The 23,295-nt window shown below is 45.0% G+C and overlaps 1 pseudogene; it reads right to left on the bottom strand.

Moving 5' to 3' along the window:
* Window positions 1-606: 606 nt before the first annotated feature.
* On the bottom strand, window positions 607-16,308 carry LOC101132673 (HLA class II histocompatibility antigen, DP beta 1 chain-like; annotated as a pseudogene).
* Between the last annotated feature and the right edge of the window lie 6,987 nt (window positions 16,309-23,295).

The following is a 23,295-nucleotide window of genomic DNA, read 5'->3' as shown; positions in this document are numbered from 1 at the left end:
GGAAATCAAAGCAGGAATATTGCCTGTTTATGCAGATCCTTGTTGAACTGAAATGAAAGGAAGAAAGAGAATGTATTCAGCTACTGAAACCACCTCAGACAATTAGAGAAATGTTTCCATCATACTTCCATTGCCCGTCACTCAATGGACGCTCTGCAGGAGCCTGAGTAACTGGGACCTCATGCATCTGGCTGCATTAAGATGCCAGGCTGGGATTCCTCTCTCCTTAGAAGCTGTCTTTGTTTCCTGACTATGTGATTTCAGCAAGCTCTCTGGCATTGCTTTTTTGTCTCAGCCCCTCATCATGGAAGAAGGGTGAGCAAGTCAGGAGAAAGGTGGGTATTGGTCACCTCACAGGATTTCTCACCTTTCTTGCTCCTTCTGTGCGTGAAGATGCCCACTCCACAGATGATGAGCCCCAGCATGAAGCCCCTGGCTCCTGTCAGCATCTTGCTCTGCACAGAATCAGACTGTGCCTCTAGGAAGAACAGGCTCAGGTTCAGAGTCACCTCCAGCAGCTGCACCCCTGCTCATGTCCTGTCTGAGATCCTGCAGCCTGATGCAGAATATTGGCATGAGGAGAGCGAGGGGAATACACCTGGCATGACAGGAAATTGAGAAACAGTCACCATCTCAATTCTGGAACAGAGGGTGTGACCTCAACAACAGACAAATTCAGATTCAATTAGTTGCCTCTCAAAATAACTTAGAATAAGCTAAAAGGCTGAAGGAAGACAACAGTTCCCATGTGTAAGGTCAGTTCAGGAAGGTGTCTGCATCCCTAGATTCTTGGACAAGGAGAGGAACTATGAATCCTTAGGACCTTCTAGGCCGGGGACAGGCAAGTCTCCATTGTCCCCAGGTTAAAACTACACTCAGGGTCTTGTATAGAAGAAAAATGGGGTCGGACATGGTCCCAGGGCATAGACACATAAAACCAGATGAGTGGACCCCAGAGCCAGAGAGTCCCCTGCTCTTCAGAGGTGGAGTCTAGAGGGTCATCAGACCCTCACTCCACTCCACGGTGACAGGACTGTCCAGACTGGGGTGCTCTACTTGGCAGGTGTAGATGTTTCCCTGCTGGGGGGTCATTTCCAGCATCTCCAGGATCTGGAAGGTCCAGTCTCCATTACGGATCAGGTTGGTGGACACGACCCCAGCTGTTTCCTCCTGTCCATTCAGGAAGCATCGGACTTGAATGCTGCCTGGGTAGAAATCTGTCACGTGGTAGACAAGCAGGTCGTGGTGCTGCTGGGGCTCGTTCTTGGAGGGGAGATGTTCACCCTAGGCTGGACTAGGAGTGGGGAAGTGGAAAAGTGGAATAGCATTTGAGATTATTATTTCTTAGACATGCTCATTATGGAATTGATTTCTAGATGTTGAAAATAAGAATGATGGCCAGGCGCAGTGGCTTACACCTGTAATCCCAGCACTTTGGGAGGCTGAGGCAGGTGGTTCGAGACCAGCCTGACTAACATGGAGAAACCCTGTCTCTACTAAAAATACAAAATTAGCTGGGTGTGGTGGTGCATGCCTGTAATCCCAGCTACTCAGGAGGCTGAGGCAGGAGAATCGCTTGAACCCCGGAGGCAGAGGTTGCATGAGCTAAGATCGCACCATTGCACTCCAGCCTGGACAACAAGAGTGAAACTCCGTCTCAAAAAAAAAAAAAGTAGGAATGATGTGATTAGGTCAGCGGATAAGGGGAGTATTGAAACTATAGAAATAGTATTGAGAAGAATAGGAGGTACACAAACTTACCAGTTTGTAGCACATTTAAAAGAAATCTTATCTATCAGCCACTGATTAACAGCCTTTGGACAAAGAATATTTAATCAGCAGCGACACTACCTTATCTTTTGAGTGCTCTATCCTGATGCAAAAGATGAAAAATTTGCTCAAATAATTTCTTGAAATTAATATATATATAAACGACATTCTCATGGTCTATTAATCCAATAACTATATTTCATAAATATATCAAGAAAATAAAGTGAGCTTGACATGACTTATTCTGCAAGTAACCTATGGATTTTTTGGCCTCGCCTACAAACACTCAAAATCGTCCTATTTACATAATATCCTGAGCCCCTAAATGCTTATATAGTAGAAATCCCATCCTTTTCCCTAAGTTCCTCCTCTGCACTGTGTTGTCACATCCATTGAGGTTCTCAGATAACCAGGTGTTGGCTGTGCCTTGGCACCTCTCTATTTTTGCCCCCTCTTTTTCTGCCGCTTACAGATCAATTTCCACGCTACCACCTGCAGCTTTTTCTTTGGACCTCAGCCACTAGTACCCTTTTCCTCCACAGAAGGCAGAAAAGGGCCAACTGCCCCTAGAGAACAGCTCAATTACAGGAATGTTCCAAATCAGAGCTTCTAGGTCCTTATTTACTCTGTTCTTGAGAACACAAATACACTGACATGGGCCTGGGCCAGGTAAATGAACAGTCTTGAACTAACCCACAACCCTTACTGCCTATGGTATTTTTGCCTTGTGTCCAGGATTATTCACATTCACAGCCTCTTCCCTCGATGTGATTTTATTTCAGAGGCACTTGGCTCTCGTTCTACTTCAACCACCTCCGTAAACTCAACATCCATCAGATTGGTCAACCCATGTCTGAATCCCAACTGTAGATTAAGTGGAACTTCTTCCCCATAGGTGTCCTGGGAAGCATGAAAGTCATGGGATATATGGGTGTCTGTTTTAAGGTCCCAGAACATTCCATGAGAAGCACTTTGCTCCATCTTCTTTGATGGGAGCTGGTCAGCCTGGAGCACATCAGAGACCTCCAGGGGGCGCTGCAGCTAAGGCTTGATACCCAGTGGCCTCATTTCTGACCCAGTTCAAATATATTTCACCAAGGCAAGGATTCCTGTTTGTTCTAGTTGCCTTTGCTCAGTTAATTCTAGATTTGGGTGGGCATCCACACTGGAATGGCCAGAACTTCTATCCTCCTCTTTCCTCCGTCTCCCCTACCCCTGTGTTTTTCTTTACTCTAATTCATGCCCTTATTATGATTTCCCTGGACAATAATAGCAGTTTCTTATCTCATCTCCCTGCCTCTGGTTCCTGCTCTCTCCAACTGACTTCACAGTCTTCTGAAAACAGATTTCCAGCCTTGTCATTTTAAGATTTCTGAAGATTTTCAAAAATCTTCAGTGTTCTGACACTTATCTGGTTACATGGGAATCACTTGGGAGCTGATTAAAAACACAGATCTCCAGACCTCCCCACCTAGGGAATCTGAATCTCTAGGCAGTGAGTCTGGGGGAATCTTTGCTTCACAGAGGATCTCAAGGAGAGTCTTCTGAGCAGTGAGGTTGGGGACCTGCTGGCCTAGAGGAGAAATCCACACTCCTTAGTCTGGCATCAGGGGGTCTCTGCAATCTGGCAGCTGATTACCATGAAAGAAAATGCTGCCATGTCGCTGATTTGGGCCTCTATGAAGTCTTAGTGACAGATTTTGCAAATTGTATTACTTTTATTTGGACACCTCTCTCAACCAATTACGCCAGCAACTTTCCTAAACCCATGTCACTCTCCTCATCCTTACTCAATGTGTGCATCTTCTCCCTCTTATCAGATGACCTTCCTTTCACTTTCCCAGGAACAGAGGGATCAATGGTGTGACCTCCTGAGCCTCCTCCTCCTCCCCCTTCATTCTTTCCTCTTTCTCTAGGACAAAGGTCCTTGTTTAGTGAGAGGCTCACTGGTGCTTTTTGGTCTCCTTCACGGGATTTCTCTCTTGGCCAAATTAATACACGACTTATTAAGAGATTATTTTTAGGCAGCTAAAAAGGGTAAAAGTTCTGGGTGGAATTTTCCTTTAATAAAAAGCAGCCCCAAACCATTTTTTCTCTAACAGAAAGCAGCCTGAAAACTCAGGCATAGATATGCAAACTAGAAGCTTTTATGTAAATGCTGGCAGCTGTTCCTGGAAGTCAGGTAATTCAATATGGCTGTTCTCACCCTCTTTTCCTTCTACGTTTACAGGTGTCCAGGCAGCCTCCAGGTTAAAGCACGTGTACAGGTATCATGGCCGCCACCAGGTGGAGGCCGAATTTGTATAATAAAATACTAGGGTGGGAGGGCCAGTCTTTTTGCAGGTTATGTAAATGACACACCTGGTCAAACCAATCCCCTGAGCCCTATGTAAATCAATCACTGCCTCCTCAAGCCTCTGTACAAAACCAATTGCTTTCCACCAGAAACAGGAGACCCTCTCTTGGGTGAGCTGCCTTATCAGCATTAGGAAGCTTTTCCTCTCACTCCTCTTTTCTATTAAACTTTCCGCTCCTAAACCCACTCCTTGTGTGTGTCCGTGCTGTGAATTCTTTTTCGGCTATGGTAAAGAACCAGGGTATATACCCTAGACAGTGGAGCTGTTTCATTTTGGGAGCTCATCCGGGATCCAAATCAGAATGGAAGATAGAAACATCGGAGTGGTGAGTATGGAGCAAACGTCAAATCTGTTCTTTAATCTCAAGGATCTCTTCATACCAGTTTCCTTTCATGGAGAACTTCACCATCGCATGAGGCTGGGAAAGTCTTGGGGCAACTGAAAATTTCTGGCCAGGGCACACCCTGGTGTTATTCAAAGGCTTCTGGACTGAACCCAGCCTCCGACAGCCTGTCCAGGTGTTGGTAATGGATCTCCAGCTAACCCGTTGCAAAATTTTCGTTTCCTTTGTATCCGTGGTCACTATGTCTCCTGTCCTCTCTCTGTGTGTGTGCAATTTGCGGGAAGTTTTACAGTTCAGGGAAACACTCCTGTTAGGGAAGATCGGCAAATGCCACAGGCAGTAACTTACTCTCTATCCTCTCTGGCGAGCACATGGTAGTGCTAAGCCAACAGCACCACCTAGTGGAAATAGAAATCCTCTTCATCAGGCACCTTGTCGGTTTTTTACCGTAACACTGCAGCTTCCAAATTCTTTCGTGCCGCTAGAAAAGCCTCTTCTGTGAACGAGAGAGCACTGTCTTCAACAGTTTGGAGTAAAATGTCCTCTGTAGTGAAATTTTAGTTCTGATACTGTCTCATCAGCAGGAAAAACAGCCATTAGGTTCCTACGTTCATTTCCGTCTCCAATTAGGATAGTACTTAATTAGCAAGGGGATTTTAGGTTCGGAAGTTAACCAGAGCCATTTTGCTAAGGGTAAATGTTTTAGCATGGGCCGTAATGGCAGGCAATCTAGCACACTGCCTCCGTTAAAGGAGCCTACCCAAAGATGACATAGTCTCTCTGGAGATCCATTTTTCTGGGGGCCAGGCAGATCACACAAATTTAGGACGTCAAAGGGGATCACATAAGGTGGATAAACTAAGGTTGTGTGGGTAAAGTATGGTTAATCCCATCACTTAGTTTATCCAGTTCCACGGCTTGGAGGACCACGCCTACAACCATGGGTGGTACATTTAACACGTTGCCAGGACCCAGGAACCAAGGAGAGAAAACAGTAGGGAGGACACTTCCACTGTCTTCTCCTCCACCCTGGGTCACAGTGAAAGAATGGGGACGAAAGGATACTTTTATTCTCACTTCTTTTTCTAGATGGGTGACAGACCAGCTTCAGCTTGCACCCCTCTGGAGTGCAGTCTGAAACACTGGAACTCCTTTAACCTCAGGACTTTGAAGAGAAAAGTGAATCATTTTCTTTTGCACAAGGGCATGGCTTTTTTACTAAACCTCTGCAAGCGTTGTAAGATCAGCCCAGCTTTTTAAATAGGCATATCAGGTAGGCCTATAGAAAATAATCCCCCAGAATTAGAAAGGCAGTTTCCAAGGGAACCATCTGAGAATTCCCCTTATTTAGGGTTGCCAATGTGGGGGAAGTAAAGAGAAATCAGACTGTTGCTGTGTCTATGTAGAAAAAGGAAGACATAAGAAACTCCATTTTGATCTGTACTAAGAAAAATTCTTCTGCCTTGACATGCTGTTAATCTGTAACCCTAGCCCCAACCCTGTGCTCGCAGAAAACCTGTGCTGTATTGACTCAAGGTTTAATGGATTTAGGGCTGTGCAGGGTGTGCTTTGTTAAAAATGTGTTTGTAGGCAGTATGCTTGGTGAAAGTCATCGCCATTCTCCAGTCTCGAGTACCCAGGGACACAATGCACTGTGGAAGGCCGCAGGGACCTCTGCCCAAGAAAGCCTGGGTATTGTCCAAGGGTTTCCCCCACTGAGAGAGACAGCCTGAGACATGGCCTTGTGGGAAGGGACCTGACCTGACCGTCCCCAAGGCTGACACCCATAAATGGTCTGTGCTGAGGAGGATTAGTAAAAGAGGAAGGCCTCTTTGCAGTTGAGATAAGAGGAAGGCATCTGGCTCCTGCTCATCCCTGGGAATGGAATGTCTCGGTGTAAAACCCGATCATACATTCTATTTACTGAGATAGGAGAAAGCCGTCTTATGGCTGGAGGTGAGACATGCTGGCGGCAATACTGCTCTTTACTGCACTGAGATGTTTGTGTAAAGTCAAACATAAATCTGGCCTATGTGCACATCCAGGCACAGCACCTTTCCTTAAACTTATTTATGACACAGAGTCCTTTGCTCACATGTTTTCCTGCTGACCCTCTCCCCACCATTACCCTATAGTCCTGCCACATCCCCCTTACCAAGATGATAGAGATAGTGATCAATAAATACTGAGGGAACTCAGAGACCAGAGCCGGCACAGGTCCTCTGTATGCTGAGCACCGGTCCCCTGGGCACACTGTTCTTTCTCTATACTTTGTCTCTGTGTCTTATTTCTTTTCTCAGTCTCTCGTCCCACCTGATGAGAAATACCCACAGGTGTGGAGGGGCTGGCCCCCTTCAACCTCAAGCTCCCTTTTCATTACAGGACCTTAGGCAAACAAAGGAAGACTTATGCTAATTTTCTGACAACACCAATAGGTATATAGAAGCTTTCCAGAATTTAACTCAGGTGTTTCACCTCGCATGGAAGGATGTTATGCTGCTCCTAAACAAATCTCTAACCACAGCTGAAAAGCAGGCAGCTCTGCAGGCAGCAGATAATTTTGGAGATGAGCAACATATCTCCTATAATACACCAAAAGGGAAGAAAAGAGATAGGGAAAGTGAAAAAAATAGCAGAAACACCATTCCCAGTAGGAAGGGAAGCAGTTCCTCTCGACAACCCCAATTGGGACCCCAATAGCTCTGCAAATGAATAGAAATGGAAGCATTTTTAAAATATGCATATTAGAGGGTCTATGAAGAAGTAAGGCCTGACCTCTTAATTCCTCTCAACTGTCTATGATAGACCAAAAGCCAGATGGGAATCCTGCAGCTTTTATGGAAAGGCTGAGAGAGGCACGAATAGAGCACACTTCCTTAGCCCCTAATTCAGTCAAGGGATGGCTCATTCTAAAGGACAAGTTTATTACACAGGCAGCTCTTGATATTAGAAGGAAAGTGTAGAAACAAGCTATAGGACCAGATAGCACCTTGGAGAACCTCCTGAGGGTGGCCACTTATAATAGGGACCAGGAGGAGGCCCCCCAGAAAGAGAGAAAGCTCAGGAGAAAGACAGAGGCTCTAGTAGCAGCTTTGCAGGCTTGCAAAGTCCAAGATTTCTGAGGTGCATCCGCTAGTTGCTATCAATGTGGCAAGCCAGGGCATTTTAAAAAGGAGTGCCCAAACAGCAAGAGGAAGCCACCTCAACCCTATCCAGCCTGTGGTGGAGACCACTGGAAATCAAACTACCCCCGGAGACGGAGGTCACTGGAGTCAGAACCAGTCTCACAGATGGTCCAGCAGGACTGATGGGTCCCGGGGCTCAAACCCCAGCTCCAGTGGCTCAAACTGCCATTACAGCACCGGAGCCGCCAGGTGATTCTGGAAATTGAAGGAAGGAAAGTAGACCTCCTTCTAAACACTCGAGCCAGTCTCTCTCTCTTTTCTCCTCTTTAATCCAGGCCTCTCTTCTTCCCATAGCGTGAGTGTAAGGGGTGTCTCAGGAAAAACTCTATTCCAATATTTTTCTCAACCTCCTAATTGCAGTTAGGAGGACCTATTGTTTACACATGCTTCCAAGCCATTGCCACGGTGGCTCTACTAGTCAAAAAAGCCTCCAAATTAACCCTAGGAAATAATTTAACTGTTTACACCCCACATAATGTAGCAGGATTACTGTCCTCTAGGGGAGCCTTTAGCTAACAAACAGCAGGTAAAGCAAGAAATACATAAGGCAGGACAAGCAATAGTCACTCTAATGTCCCTCCCCAGACACAAGCACTCAATTAGCTGAACTAATAGTTCTTGCAAGAGCACTTAAATTAAGCAGGGGAAAGATAGCTAACATTTCCACTGACTCCAAGTATGCTTTCTTAGTTCTCCATGCTCATGCTGCTATTTAAAAGGAAAGACATTCTTTTACCACTAAAGCATCTCCTATAAAATATCACCAGGAAATTAACAGGTTATTATCCTCAGTTTTCCTTTCACGAAAAATAGCAGTAATGCATTATAGGGAACATCAAAGGGGAACAGATGAAGTAGCCAAAGGAAATAGGTTAGCTGAGCAGGGAGCTAAGCAGGCGGCAGGGAAGCCTCAAGGCATTAACACACTTCAAGCCCTTTTAATCTCGGAAGCCTCCATAAAAGAAATTAACCTCAGTATTCCCCTGCAGAAATAAAATAAGCCACTTCTTAAGGGTATTCCAGCCCTGAGGATGACAAACTCCATTTACCGGCCTCCAGTCAATGGAAAGTCCTTAAAATCTTTCACCAAGCTTTTTCACATAGGAAAGGATAAAACTTATCATCAGTGTGCTCAGAGATTGTTTTCAGGCAGAAAACCTCTAAGTTGTTTAAAAATGTAACCTCTCTAGCTCACTTCCAACAGAAATTGACACAACTAGCAAAAGGCCAACCCCAGGAAATTGGACCACCTTTACTTAGCCAGAAAATTTGGTGTTGGTGAAAACTCATCTCTCTCTCCTTCCCTAAGCCAGGCTGGGAAGGGCCCTACACAGTTCTTCTTTCAACCCCCCCAGCAGTAAAAGTTACAAGTATCAACTTCTGAATATATCACACTCAAGTCAAAGCCTGAAAAGCTGAGGGAGCAACCTTTGACAGCCCAGAGGAACATCCTGAATATCAATGTGGAGATATAGAAGATCTTAAGCTGAAAATCATAAAAGGTAAGTAAATGAGTGAGGGCTACTCGCCTTAGCGCCATTCCTACCTCACCAGGTACTCTTTATCATTTCTACCTTTCCTCTCAAAATTCACTGCTCAGTATTAGAACTTTTTTTTAATGCATATTTGCAGAGAGATTTTAATTATACACGGGACTGCATTTGTTACTTTGTAAATTCCCAAAGGGAAACATTATATCTTGGCAAGTAAAGTTTTAAATGGAAATTATTTACTACGTCACTTTTGTGGGAATTGTTATCGTCATGCTGTTATTTGCAATAGAACTGTATACTGTGGCACCCACAATGTGGAATTCTGGTTGTAAAATTCTAATTCCTGTAATATTTTGCCTAATTATCATCTTTATGACAGAATTAATAATTGCAGGAAGGATTTGGTCAAGTTTGTTTTGCTTATAGCAGGAGTAATAGTTACAGACAAGAAGTAAGCATGAAAATTTTACTATCACTAAGTTTGATAGGAGTTTTTTATTGAAGATTGGTAAATGGTGCACTCTAAGCTATGGAAAGAAGGTTACAAATAAAGGGATTTTATATAAGAAAGGATCTTGTATAGTAAATTCTTGTCCTAAAAGGAAATGACTGGTTGTTTAAGACAAGTCAGAAAGTTGAGTACATTGTAAGAGGGTCTGTGAAAGTCATGAAAGAATTTAATAATTAAGAAATTTAATAATTAAAGGAAAGGAATTGCCAAGATTAACACCAAAGTTATTTTAGCCACCCAATAACGTTTTTCTCCCAATCATATCATAAGTTATAAAGACTGGCCTAAACCAAAAATTATGCCCTAATAGCAAGTCAAGGGGGAAACATGTTTTTCTCTAAGGAAATGATGCTTTTATATTAACGTTTCTGGTAATGTACAGCGACATCTAGTGGAGACAAACCAGTATTACAATCCATTGGTGTAACAGGTATCAAACTCTACTGTCATAGTTACAGTCTATAGGTGGTAATCTTAATACTCATACGGTAACCCTATATTTTAAACCTTCTTGTAAAATTTATCTCTTTTTGCCTAGAAGCAATCAAACTTCAAATGGTGCTGCAAACAAAACCACACATGGACATGCCATTCTTCCAAGAAGCCTTAGATCAACCTCAGGAGGAGCCCCAACTGCGGCCCCCCAACACGACGCCCCTTTTCAGCAGGAAGTAGCCAGAAAGAATCGTCGTCCAACACCCCCTAACAGCAGGTATGGTTACGTCTCCTGAGGGAGGAAATAATACAGGAGTTATTAAGAAATTATTTTTAGGCAGCTAGAAAGGGTAAAAATTCTCAGTGGAATTTTGCTTTAATGAAAAGCAGCCCCAAACCATTTCTTCTCTAACAGAAAGCAGCCTGAAAACTCAGGCATAGATATGCAAACTAGAAGCTTTTATATGTAAATGCTGGCAGCTGTACCTGGAAGTCAGGTACATCCAATATGGCGGTTCCCACTCTCTTTTCCTTGTCACCACGTTTACAGGTGTCATGGCAGCCTCCAGGTAAAACCACATGTACAGGTATTCTGTCCACCACCAGTTAGAGACCGTATTTGAATAATAAAAGACTAGGGTGGGAGAGTCAGTCTTTTCGTGCGCTATGTAAATGACACAACTGGTCAAACCCATTCCCTGAGCGCTGTGTAAATCAATCACCGCCTCCTCAACCTCTGTACAAAACCGACTGCATTCCACCACAAACCGCAGACCCTCTTTTGGGCAACCCACTTTCTGAGCATGAGGAAGGATTTTTTCTCTCTCTTCTTTCCTATTAAACTTTCCACTCCCAAACCCACTCCTCGTGTGTGTCTGTGTTGTGAATTTTCTCGGCCATGACAAAGAACCAGGGTATATACCCCAGACAATGGAGCCGTTACAAAATCACAATGTCCAGTTCCCAGGATCCAGTCCTATGCTCCTCCTGATGGGTCCCCTCTCCCTGGGTGGTCTCATGTAGGCCAGGCCCCTCCCCCGCTGCAAACTCTTCTCTCACCTGCCCATCAGACCACCCATCTGGCCCCTCAAGCACCTCAAACCCGGCCATCTCCCTGCAGGTTTCTTCTCTGCGTGGCCTGCTGTGCCATCTCCACCTTCATCTCCACACCGCACCCCTGCACGATGTCCTGCGGCCTCGTTTCCCCTCACCCCACATGCAGTCAGCTGCCAGGCCTGATGAAGTCCCAGGGGTCTCTCTCCCTCCATCCTCCTCACTCCATGCTCAGCCCAATCTCCGTGCTCACCCTCCTGACAAGCTCCGGTTGGGCTCCTCCCATCAATCCCCAGCTCAAAGTCCACTTCCCTCCTGGCACTAAGGTCCCTTAGGCCGGCCCGGCTGCCCCTACTCCCTGGGCCCGGCCCCCACGGCTGCCCCAGGAGCCCTGGTCCACAGCCCTCACCTCGGCGCTGCCGGATGAGTGGCTCCATCAGCTCGTACTTGTGTCTGCAACACCTTGTCCACCTCGGCTCGCTTCCGTTCCATAAAGTCCTTCTGGCTATTGAAGTACTCGCCTATGGGCCGCCCCAGCTCCATCACTGCTAGGAACTCCCCCACTGCGCTGTCAAAATGCACGTATTCCTCCCAGTTGTAGATGAGCCCGTCCACAACGCGCTGAGTCCCGTTGAACGCATAGCATTCCTGCCGTTCCTGGTAGACGGAATTCTCTGTGAAGAGCAGGGAGAGATGGGGGTGGTGCCACTCCCAACAACACCCCCCTCCTCAATATTAGCTATTTCCTCAAATCTTCCCACTCAGGACTGGATTTAAAAATACGATTTTTCCTACTACCGAGTTCGGTGGTCCTAGGCAGGTCACAGACTCCAGGCATCAGTTTTCTCACCACGCAGCGAGAGGATTTACTGAAAAGAATGAGACTCACTGCTCAGGGTGGCTGAGTGATCATTAGGCAGGGGCGCACGCTGAAGGGAAAGCAGCCCCTTCGGCTGGCGGCTGGAGGAGGAGGGGGAGACATTTCACGTGGAGTCTCAGGGAGGAGCAGAATCTCATTAGGGGGAGGGTCCCTCAGGCAGAGAAACAGTAGGGATGGGAGGAGTTGGGGACCTGGAAGGCAGAGCTGCTCCCCCTACCCAACTCCCTGCCTGACATTTCCATCCTGATGTCAGTCCTGGCTCAAATGCCACCTCCTCCAGGAAGTCCTCCATTCATTCTTTCCCTTTCTACAGCTAGGTTCTCTCTCTTCTCTGCCAGTTTCTTGAGAATACCTCAAGTTGCTCTTGCTGTTCTGCATGCTGGACATCTCTGCATGCTGGACATCTCTGCATGCTGGAAATGCAGAAATGCATTTCCATGCATTCCTTCCTCCCTCCCTCCCTCCCTCCCTTCCTTCCTTCCTTCTTTCTTCTTTCAATGGAGTATCCTTCCCTCCCTCCCTTCCTTCCTTCCTTTCTTCCTTTCTTTCTACAGAGTATCACTCTGTCGCCCAGGCTGGAGTCCAGTGGTGCAATCTCAGCTCACTGCAACCTCCGCCTCCCGGGTTCAAGCAGTTTTCCTGCCTCAGCCTCCTGAGTAGCTGGGATTACAGGTGTGCGCCACCACGCCCAGATAATTTTTGTATGTTTAGTAGAGATGGGGTTTCACCATGTTGGCCAGGCTGGTCTCGAACTCCTGACCTCGAGATCTGTCCTCCTCGGCCACCCAAAGTGCTGAGATTACAGGCGTGAGCCACCGCACTTGGCCAGAAATGCATTTCTTAAAACTTCTTGAAGTTTGCCATAAGAAAGACAATATAGCCTGAAAGTTAATTTTCACTTTTCAAACATGGCTGTAGAAAGACTTGACCTCAAACACCTGGAAAATATCTTAATCAATGAAAATCACCAGAACAACCAGAAAACTAAGTGACTGGACTCCTTTAGGTTTAGAGGCATTGATGGTGTCATTTTTACATAAAGAAATGTGGCAGCCTTTTCCACCTGTGGTTCTTCCTAGGGAGCACCATGGGCAGTGTCCGGCAGGTGCATGTGTATACAGAAGTAGCAATGACCCAGCACATGTCTGCTTGCTTCTGTCTGAGCCTCTTCAGACCTGATCTGTTCCTGGTCACAGTGGGGAAATTAAGGTGCTGTGATTTGCACACAGCAAATTAAGGTTTGTTTTGGACACCTGTTTCATGTTCTACAAATTAGCAACTCACGTTTATTAACCTGACCCCTCATAGAAGATGCACAGCTGGTGGCAGAGGACAGTAGAGAAGGGGTGGGGCTGGGCACAGCGGCACCATAGACTCGGCCTGTAGTTTCCAGTGTCATCTCTAAGGCAAGATCCCAGGACTTTAGATATCTTAACCCGCCTCTTCTCCTGGTGCCTTGGACTCCAGCCCCCTAAACACCCAGGCCCATCGCCCCCAGCCCCTTTAGTCTGCCCCTCCCTATTCAAGTGCCCCACTCTGAGTGTGTATCCTCTCATTTTAATTTGTTAGTCTTTGTTCCTCTTCCTCATTCACCAATAAGAGAACATGTTTTAGTCAAGAGTAAGAATTTCAAAACTTTCTTTTGCAACATTTAACTTTTTAAATGGAATTTTACCTGCAAAGCAGATATAAGTGATGAGTATATGGTGGAATTTGAAACTTCTTTTTTTTTTTTTGTATATGGAAAACTTTATCCTGTTTGCGGAATCTTTGACAATTGAGTTACCCAGAGCACAATTTGAAAACCAATGATCTGAGTGAATTCATCTCTCATTCAGAATAGGATATATTAAAATATAATTGCAGAAAGATATAATGGAGGCCATATGGGTAAGAAAAGGAACACGTCACAGGTAGGGATTCCAGTTCTTGCACTATGACTGATGACTAAGTTATCTTGGACAAGAAACAACCTTCTAACTCTCCATTTCTTGAAAGGCAAAATAGTAATAATACTATTTACCTTGCAAAACTGCTGTGAGAACCAAATGAGCTCACATATGTCAAATACATAGTATTGTATCTGTTACTGCTCAATCTATGTTAGTTCCCTTCCTCTTTTCACTGTGTGACCTGTTTGAATAGGAGCAAAATTCTAAATAAATGCATATGAAAGAGGAACTGGATCAGCTTATGAGCTACTGGAAAACCTCAAGAAGACTTTCCATGGGCACCAGATCTTAATGGTTGAAAAGTGTTTGTTGGCTGTTTGCTAACTGGATCTTCCCCCCTCTCTTTTGTGCTAGGGATTTTATTTGAGGAGTTAGATTAACAGAAGAGTGAGTACCCAAAGACTCAAATGCACAATGAGCTTCTGCAAGTGCCCAGCTGGTGTGACAGGAGGACTCGGGAGGGTGGCCCTAATGCTTGGGGTAGTGGGTGGGGTGAGGTAAGAAACTCAGCTGTAAAAAGCCCATTTTAAAGCTTGTCAGAGACAAAAGGGTGTTGTCTCCAGGAGTCTGGTTTTTTCACCTGCCGTGTCATCTCCTGCTCCCTAGGTGTTGTCTCAGCCAAGCTTTTCTCCACCCTCCCCTCTCTCACTTTAAGCCACAGCCTGGCTCCTTGTGCCTTTCCTCTTGTGCTCTGAGGATGGAGATGTGTGTGGAGTTGGAAGAGCATGCAGGGAATTGTGGAATTGGCCCTGCCCACTCTACCCACTCCCCTATGGCTCCAGCTCTCCCTCCAGCAGGTTTTGATTGGACATTCATTCTACACAGGGAGCTCTGGTAACCCACCCTCGGTTCCTGTCACATGGCTCCACTGCCTCATCTCATTTCCCCTACCAACCTCAACCCAGTCTTTGCCCGTCCACCTGTTCACTGCCCACCATCATCACGCTCCCTCCTGTGCTTTCTGCTACCCCGCACCTTGAGGGTTTCCATGGCGTTTCCCAACACCACCCCTCATCCTACAAACAACTCTGCCTATGGGCACTGTTGCTATGGACCTCCTGCTGGACACTGTTCAGTGTCACCAGCGCTGCTCTAGCCTCCTCTCTCCCCAACCTCACCCCTCTCCAGTTCCCAGGGCTGAGCCATTCTGCTGGTTAGTTCTCAGCACCCCTGTGACTACAAGTGCAGTTTCTCCACCCTTTCCCGGACAATGAACCTGAGGTAATAGGTGAGGGGCTTTGGGGTTTGAGGGGCTGTCCTCAGGAGATTCGAATACTGTTACCCTGGAAAATGAGGAGGTGACATGAGAACAGTACTTTCTAGAGGTGTCCTAGGTGGATGTGGAAGGGTCTCAGAGGAAGGGTCTATGAAGAAAGGTGGAAGTCAGTGGAAAACTAAGACACCTACTTTGCAGTCCTTCCTCTCAGGGTGTTGGTGTAAATTTGGATCAGAAAGGTAAGAACATCCTAAGAGAAAAACAATGGGTCATAGAAGCCATAATATTACACCAGCCACAAGGAGACAGCAGGAGACAGAGGTTTTTCCCTTGGTTACTGCTTTCTTGGCTGTCTGATAACCTACACTCAATCTCTTTCACGTACTCACACAACCTTATCTCATTCTTCTGACAGGTTTCAACCCATCCTAATACTCTAACCAAGTTCTGGGGAGGCTGGGAGAAATACCTTCAACAAGAGTGCCTTTAGGGGCTCGAACCTGTCCCCCTCCCTCCCATCTTGCCTTCATTGTCCAAGGAGCATTGGCTTCTGCTCCACCCTGGAGAATGAGAGGCATTCTCTGTGAGCCCTGAATCCTCAGTGATCCTTGTAGTCTGGACACACCAGCTAAGGGCTCTCTGCCTGAGTCCCCTCAAGGTTGGATGCAGATGTGAGCACACCCAGGAGTCTGCACTTGCCAACCTCTCTCTCTGAAACCTTGTCTGTCCAAGGTTATCCTGAACCTCTTGGCTCCATTTCCCCATAGACAAGCAACTTGACCCCTGAGCACCTCCCCTTATTTACTGTGTCCATGTTCCTGGAGAGAGAATAGACCTGGTGGATAGCAACCTATCCTATAGGAGGTGAGTTTGATTCTCCAGCTGTGATAGAAGGACACTAGGCCATGGCAGGAGCCCCACATGCTGTCTCAGAGTCTGGTTCCATAAAGAGAAAGTCCCCTAGGAATTTTTCCCTGAACCAGACCCTCCAGGAATAGCAGCTCTGCTCTTATCTGGAGTGGCCCTGCTCTGGACCACAGATATGCGCAGCACCATCAGTAATGCTGTCAGAGCCACTGTCCAGGGGCCCCCTGAAACCTGCAGGATCATCATGGAGTTGGAAAACGTTGGCAGAATGAAGAGAGCTGCAGTCAGGAAAACAAGAACTGATTAAAGGGAGCTCCTGTCTGAAATATTAGAGACCATGAACCCAAGCAGTCTTCTGTGACCCTGGGATTGGACAGAGTCTGAGAAAAGAACCAATGGGCACTGAGCTTTGTATGAGTCATTGCTCACTGGGCAGAAAGTTGGTATTAAAGATCTGACAATATAGAGCCAGTGATGCTGTTAAGATGACAGATGGAGAACACTGACACTCATTTTAACCAGTCAGAGTCATGAGTTTTGGGGAGATGATGTGTTTTCTTCGCTCTGAAGGTGATCTGAGATATTCTGCTGGCCCGCCTACAGGGATTATCATTTCCCCAATTCTGCCACACCTCACACACTCACAGGACATGGCCTGGTGTGGAAGAAATGTTATCTCAGTGTGTAAAAGGTCATTCAGTGGCATGATTTAGAGAGATTAGAGTACCCATCCAAGAACTGAAAATGAGGCCTGGAGTCTGTTTTGCCTTTGTTCAAGGCTGTGCTTCAGATTAGTGCACATTCATATTTTCTTCCTCCCACATGTCTGTGAGTCCTGAGATGTGCGGGGGATACTGGCTCCTTCCATAGGACTGTCATCAGGGTCAGCAGGGCTCAGTCTAGGGGCCTTACACCTGGGAGCATGGACACACCACCTACACTACCATGGAAGTATGCAGCTTGAAGGACACTGCCTGTCTTGGACTTCAGTTCTTTGTCTTCAATATGGGGATGATATGACCTGCCTTTACAGCAGGGCTCTTAAGGTCAAATTAGATCAACAGATCTGTAATTGCTTTGGAAAAATGAGACTAAAAATTATACAGTGAATGAGGAAGAAATGAAAGAATGTCATAAAAGACCCTACATTTTCCAAAACATCTGATTCTGTGGTGTTTATACTGAATAGTTTCATAAACTTTCAAAGAATATTACTCCTTAATTTAAAGACCTATAAATGTGATCCTGTATGACCTCCTAATCTAATAAAGAAAATGTAAAAGTGGCATCATTTGTTTATATAAATGTTAAAATGTAAATAGAAGACTAGCATGTAAAATTCAAGAGAAGAAAATAATTATGCAGTAGAAGGAGCCAGTATAGGATTGCGGGGAAAAAGCTCACGTTCCCTGCCATAGTCACCAAGACAGCATGGTACTGGTATAAAAATAGGCACATAGACAAAGGGAACACAATAGAGAACCCAGGGATAAACCCAAATACTTACAGCCAACTGATCTTCTACAAAGCGAACAAAAACATATGATGGGGAAAGACACCCTTTTCAACAAATGATGCTGGGATAATTCGCTATCCACATGTAGGAGAATGAAACCGGGTCCTCATCTCTCACCTTATACAAAAATCAACTCAAGATGGATTAAGGACTTAAACCTGAGACCTGAGACTATAAAAGCTCTAGAAGATCACATCAGAAAAACCCTTCTAGACATTGGCTTAGGCAGGGATTTCATGGCCAAGAACCCAAAAGCAAATTCAATAAAAACAAAGATAAATAGTTGAGACTTAATTAAACTAAAGAGCTTTTGCATGGCAAAAGGAACCATCAGCAGAATAAACAGACAACCCACAGAGTAGTCACAATCTATACATCTGACAAAGGACTAATATCCAGAATCTACAATGAACACAGGCAAATCAGTAAGAAAAAACAAACAACCCCATCAAAAAGTGGGCTAAGGACATGCATAGACAATTCTCAAAAGAAGATGTACAAATGGCCAAGAAACATAAGAAAATGCTCAACATCACTAATGATCAGGGAAATGCAAATCAAAACCACAATGTGATACCACCTTACTCCTGCAAGAATGGCCATGATAAAAAAATAAAAAAACAGTAGATATTGGTGTGGATGTGGTGATCAGGGAACTCTTCTACCCTGCTGGTGGGAATGTAAACTAGCACAGCCACTGTGGAAAACAGTGAGGAGATTCCTTAAAGAACTAAAAGTGGAACTATAATTTGATCCAACAATCCCACTACTGGGTATCTACCCAGAGGAAAATAAGTCATTATATGAAAAAGATATTTGCACATATGTGTTTATAGCAGCACAATTCACAATCACAAATCATGGAACCAACCCAAATGCCCATCAATCAACGAGTGGGTAAAGAAACTGTGATATATATATGATGGAATACTACTCAGCCATAAAAAGGAATGAGTTAATGGCATTTGCAGCGACCTGGATGAGATTGGAGACCATTATTCTAAGTGAACTAACTCAGGAATGGAAAACTAAACATATAGTCTCACTGATATGTGGGAGCTAAGATAAGAGGATGAAAAGGCACAAGAATGATACAATGGACTTTGGGGACCTGAGAGGAAAGGTGGGAGGGGGCAAGGGATACTGCTCAGGTGATAGGTGCACCAAAATCTCACAAATCATCACTAAAGAACTTACTCATGTAACCAAATATTACCTGTACCACTATAACCTACGGGGGAAAAAAACAACATAACCATGAACCAACTAATAAAAAACAACCTTGCCTTCAGTCTGCATCCTACCCTAGAGACACTCTCTCTGTGTCCTCACACTTGGAGCTAAGCTTCTGACTTTTGTCTCCAGTACACCCCTGAGGATCCTCTCATCACGGCCATCAGAAACCTCTGTAGAAGGTCAAATCCAGTGGGTTCTTGTCAGTGCCTCTGACTTGAGTTACTGATAATATTTGCACCATAATCCACTTCTTTCTAATGAGCTACTCTGTCCTTATTTTTCTCCTATTTACTGAATCCTCCTTATCATCCTTTGAAATCTCCTCTTAATTATTATGTTCTCTCATCATACCCTGTGATCCCTGCATTTCTGATTTTTGGCACTCTTCCTGGAAAAGCTCATCTAACCTGCACCTATGCTTGATGACTCTCAGTTCTCTGGCTTAAATTCCTCACTGAGACCACCCGTCATACAAAAATGTTTACATATTATTTTTCCTTAGATAACTTTTAGGTATTCTAAGTGCAATAGCCCCACACTGAACTCAGTGTCTTCTCTCAGTCAGGCTGTCTTCTCTCATTACCCTTTTTAATGAATGGAATCAAGATGTTTGCATTGGGTTGGGGAGATGTTGGTCAAAGGATATATCCACTTCATTTCATTTAGGATACATTTCAAAAGATACATTTCATTTAGATTGGAGGAATGATTTTAAGAGTTTTATTGTATAACATGGTCTACAGTTGCTAACAATGTATTGTCGAAAATTGCTAAAAGGGTGGATTTTAAGTGTTCTCACCACAAAAAATAAGTATGTGAGGTGAGCCATAAGTTCTTTAGCTTGATGTAGCTGGTCCATGATGTACATACATTTGAAAACAACATATTATACATGATAAATATAAACAATTTTTGTCAATCAAAATAATTTAGAAAAGTGACACACACTTACACACACACACACGCACAAAAGAGATGATTGCATTGGCCAGTCTAGGAATAAGAGTTATCTGGGAGTTTTCTAAGTCGGATACCACCGACATCACTCACCAATAATCCCTTTAATGTCAATCAAATTAAGTCCTCTTCTTCCATCATTTTACTCCTATGCCCATTTCCTCGCTCTTTGTTCAGGCACTATTAGTCTTGCCTCTTGAACCAACTTCTTTCACTCATGCTACCCACTGTTGCCATAGAGATCTTCCTAAATTGCAAATGCGCCATCACTCTCCTGCTTAAAATCCTTCAATAATTTCTTATGACTTCCAGAACAGAGTAACCACTCCTGAGCTTTGCATGTAACATCTGTCATGATCCAGCCCCTGCCTGTCTATTTTTCCTTTTTTCTTGCTGCTGTTCCACATCCAAAGCTGGCTCCATTCATACTGAAGCAGCTGAAGTTCTTCAGATATGTCATTGCCACACTGGGCCCACACTTTTGAACCTGCTTCCTCCTGTGTGAGAAGTGGCTTCTGCCCTGTTTTCGGACTGCCTACATTGAAGCCATCTGTTCCCCAGGAAGCCTTCCCTGATGCCTTGACAGCAGCATCTTGTGCATGCCCCATATCTGCACTTATCCATCTGGGCCTGCTGTTGTCTTGTCACTTGTGTTCTCTTCTGTGAACTGTAAACATCAGGAGGACAAGATCTATGTCTTACTTTTATTTGAATATTTAGCATCTAACAGTATTCGACATATAGTAGGTTTTTAATACTATTTTTTTTACTATGACATTGTAGTATATGTTAATATCCAGTAGGACATAGGATATATTCTCTCTGTTTTCAATTTTTCATTGTTTACACACATTTATAATTCTATCTATAAGGATTTACAGTTACCTACATGAAATGAATGAAATGAATAGAGAATGTTAGATATTAAGAGACAGTGTGGAAAGCCAGGCTGGGACTAGGGATGCACTTACCTTAGGTGCAAAATTTAGGAGGATACCAAAAGAACTCAGTAATAAAAGTCAATCATATTTTAACGAAATATCTTAAGAAATCCAAATTAATGGAAAATATATAATGAACAAAATGTCAAAAGAGAACTATTCAAAGAAAATGGAGAAGCAGAGAGGCAGAAGAATTAGTAGAATATACTGGCACATAAGCCAAGGAAGTAAAGATTTCCAGGAAGGAGGAAGTAGAGTGGAGTCAGAAGTTCAACAGAAGTCTTTTCAGAAATCTTACCTTGGTTTTGAAATCCTTTCAGAGAGCAGTTTCACATAATGTGAGCAATTATTTCTCCTTCATCCCCATCATTCCAGAATTGAGCTTCTTCTCTGGCTTCAGAAATGTGGCCCTTCCCCTTGTCAGGATATGTTGGAGACACGATGCATGTGGATGCCCTCAAAGTCAGCTGGGGTTTGGGGGTGAAATTAATTGACTTTAGGGAACTCCTTGAATTCTAAGTTCTGTTCACCTGGAGGACCAGAGAGGGCACAGAGATGACCACCTAGCTTCTGCCTGGGACCTAAACAGGGCAGAGAAATAGGAGGATCAGGTATAAAGGGAGCGGGGAAGATGGGTCTGGGCTTACAGTACAGAACCCAGGGATGACAGTAACTGTGTGTGTCTCGAGGCAGGTGACAAAATATGTGAAAGGAAGAGGACTTAGGAGAGATCTGAATTCCAGCTGTTTTACAAGCTATATCTCAGCTTTCTTTCTCAATTCATGTGCTCTCTACCCCAAAGGCTGATGGAATTGCTGACCCTTCAAGTTCTCTTCTCATCTGCACCCCTTCCCTCCTGCTGCACACTGTTCAGCGACATCACACACTTCTCCAGCCTCCTCTCTTCCTAGCCTCACCCCTTCCCAATTCCCATAACTGAACTGTCCTGTAGAGGTGTTCTTAGCAGCCCTCTGTGACCACAAGTGCAAGTTGCACTCCCTTCTGAGACAAAGTCCCCCATTTATTCCCTCCTGAGGGCATGTCCCTTCCCCTGACCCTCATGGACTCTCCCAGGTGCACCCCCTGTGGATTTGCTCCTGGGCCTGAGGTTCCCCTCCTTCCCTGATGGTGTCTGGAGGGCAAGGGGTATCTGTCTATCTGCTGAGTGTCATAAACTGCCCAACTCAGCACACCCACCCTCTACCTCTTCCTAAGTGTAGTGACACGGTGAGGGAGGTAATGGGGTGGGGTCTGAAATCAGACACCAGGAGGAAAGGGGTTGTGGCTCTCTTTGCCTCTCACTCTGTGTGTATTTCTCTCGGGTACCAGGAGGATTTCCTAAAGATTTCTTTCTCCTGACTGTTTTCTGGACCCGTCCTGGTCTCCAAGCTCCCCTCCTGATTCTCTGCAGTGCCCAGGTGTCCAACAGTTGAGCCTGGAGCCAGGCCAACTTGTGAGCTTCCTGTATGAGGTTCAGACTGGACGACTTCAACCTGCTCAGCGGGTCTTCTGAGGCCTCACCCTAGTAGTTGGCAAGTAAGTCTATTTGCTCCTCTGGTCTGCCTGGCCCACACTTTTGGGAGAAAGTGCCCTAGAACCTGTATACTCTAAACTGTGAAACCGTGTTCCTTCTTTTGGCCACAACACACCTACGCACTGCCCAAAGTTCAGTCACTTCTAGCCCAGAGTTTGGGCTTAGAGTGCATCCTTCTCTGCAAGTTGTGTTAGTCTGTACCTTGGGCAAGTTACTTAAATTTTTTGAGCCTCAGTTTCTACATCTTAGGATGGACAGCAAATAGAATTGGCACAAACAAGTGAGAAAGTGATGGCACAGTGTTTGGTGCACTGTAAGCATTCGATAAATGGAAGCTATTGTGATTACTGCTCTCATCGTCATTGGTTTCAACTCTCATCAACTGATCTCCAACCCTGTTGACACCCCTGCTTCAGTCAGTCACTTGAACCTCTCACTCCATGACCAGGTGGCACCGTGTGGCTATGGCCATGAAGGGCCAGTCTGTCAACCTCATTGTTGACTGCAAGATGTGAGTCACCCGGCCTCTCCCCTGAAGCACTAGTCCAGTGTTGGACACCTGTGGGGTGATAATCGTTGGTGCCTGTATCCCAGATGAAGAAAGTCTTTGAGGTTACCACAGAAATCAGAGAAAGGAGTGACTTCTGGTCCCTTATTTTGTGCCCACCCCTCTTCTGGCCCCAGTATGCAATGTTCCTATTTCCTAAGCCTTCATTTTTTTTCTTGTGAATTTTGATTTGCATTTCCTATCTTCAGGACTGCTGATCTCTGCAGAATAACTAGATGTCCACTTATGTGGCAGGACTGTCCACAGCCACTTATTCTATCCTTCAGTCTTCATCTCTCCATCTATCCATCCCTTGAACCTATCTCTCTCCTCATCCACCCCATCCATTCACTCATTCACCAGCCCACCTACGCACACATCCACCACCCATCCCGCAACCATTTACCCACCTATGCATCACACACTTACCCATCTACTCATGCATGAAGGCTTATATCCACTCACCTGTCCATCCTCCCCCTGCTTAACGACTCTCCCCTTC

This window comes from Gorilla gorilla, chromosome 5 (genome assembly GCF_029281585.2).
Source record: "Gorilla gorilla gorilla isolate KB3781 chromosome 5, NHGRI_mGorGor1-v2.1_pri, whole genome shotgun sequence".
Taxonomy (NCBI): domain Eukaryota; kingdom Metazoa; phylum Chordata; class Mammalia; order Primates; family Hominidae; genus Gorilla; species Gorilla gorilla.
This window is presented reverse-complemented; position numbering and strand designations above follow the sequence as displayed.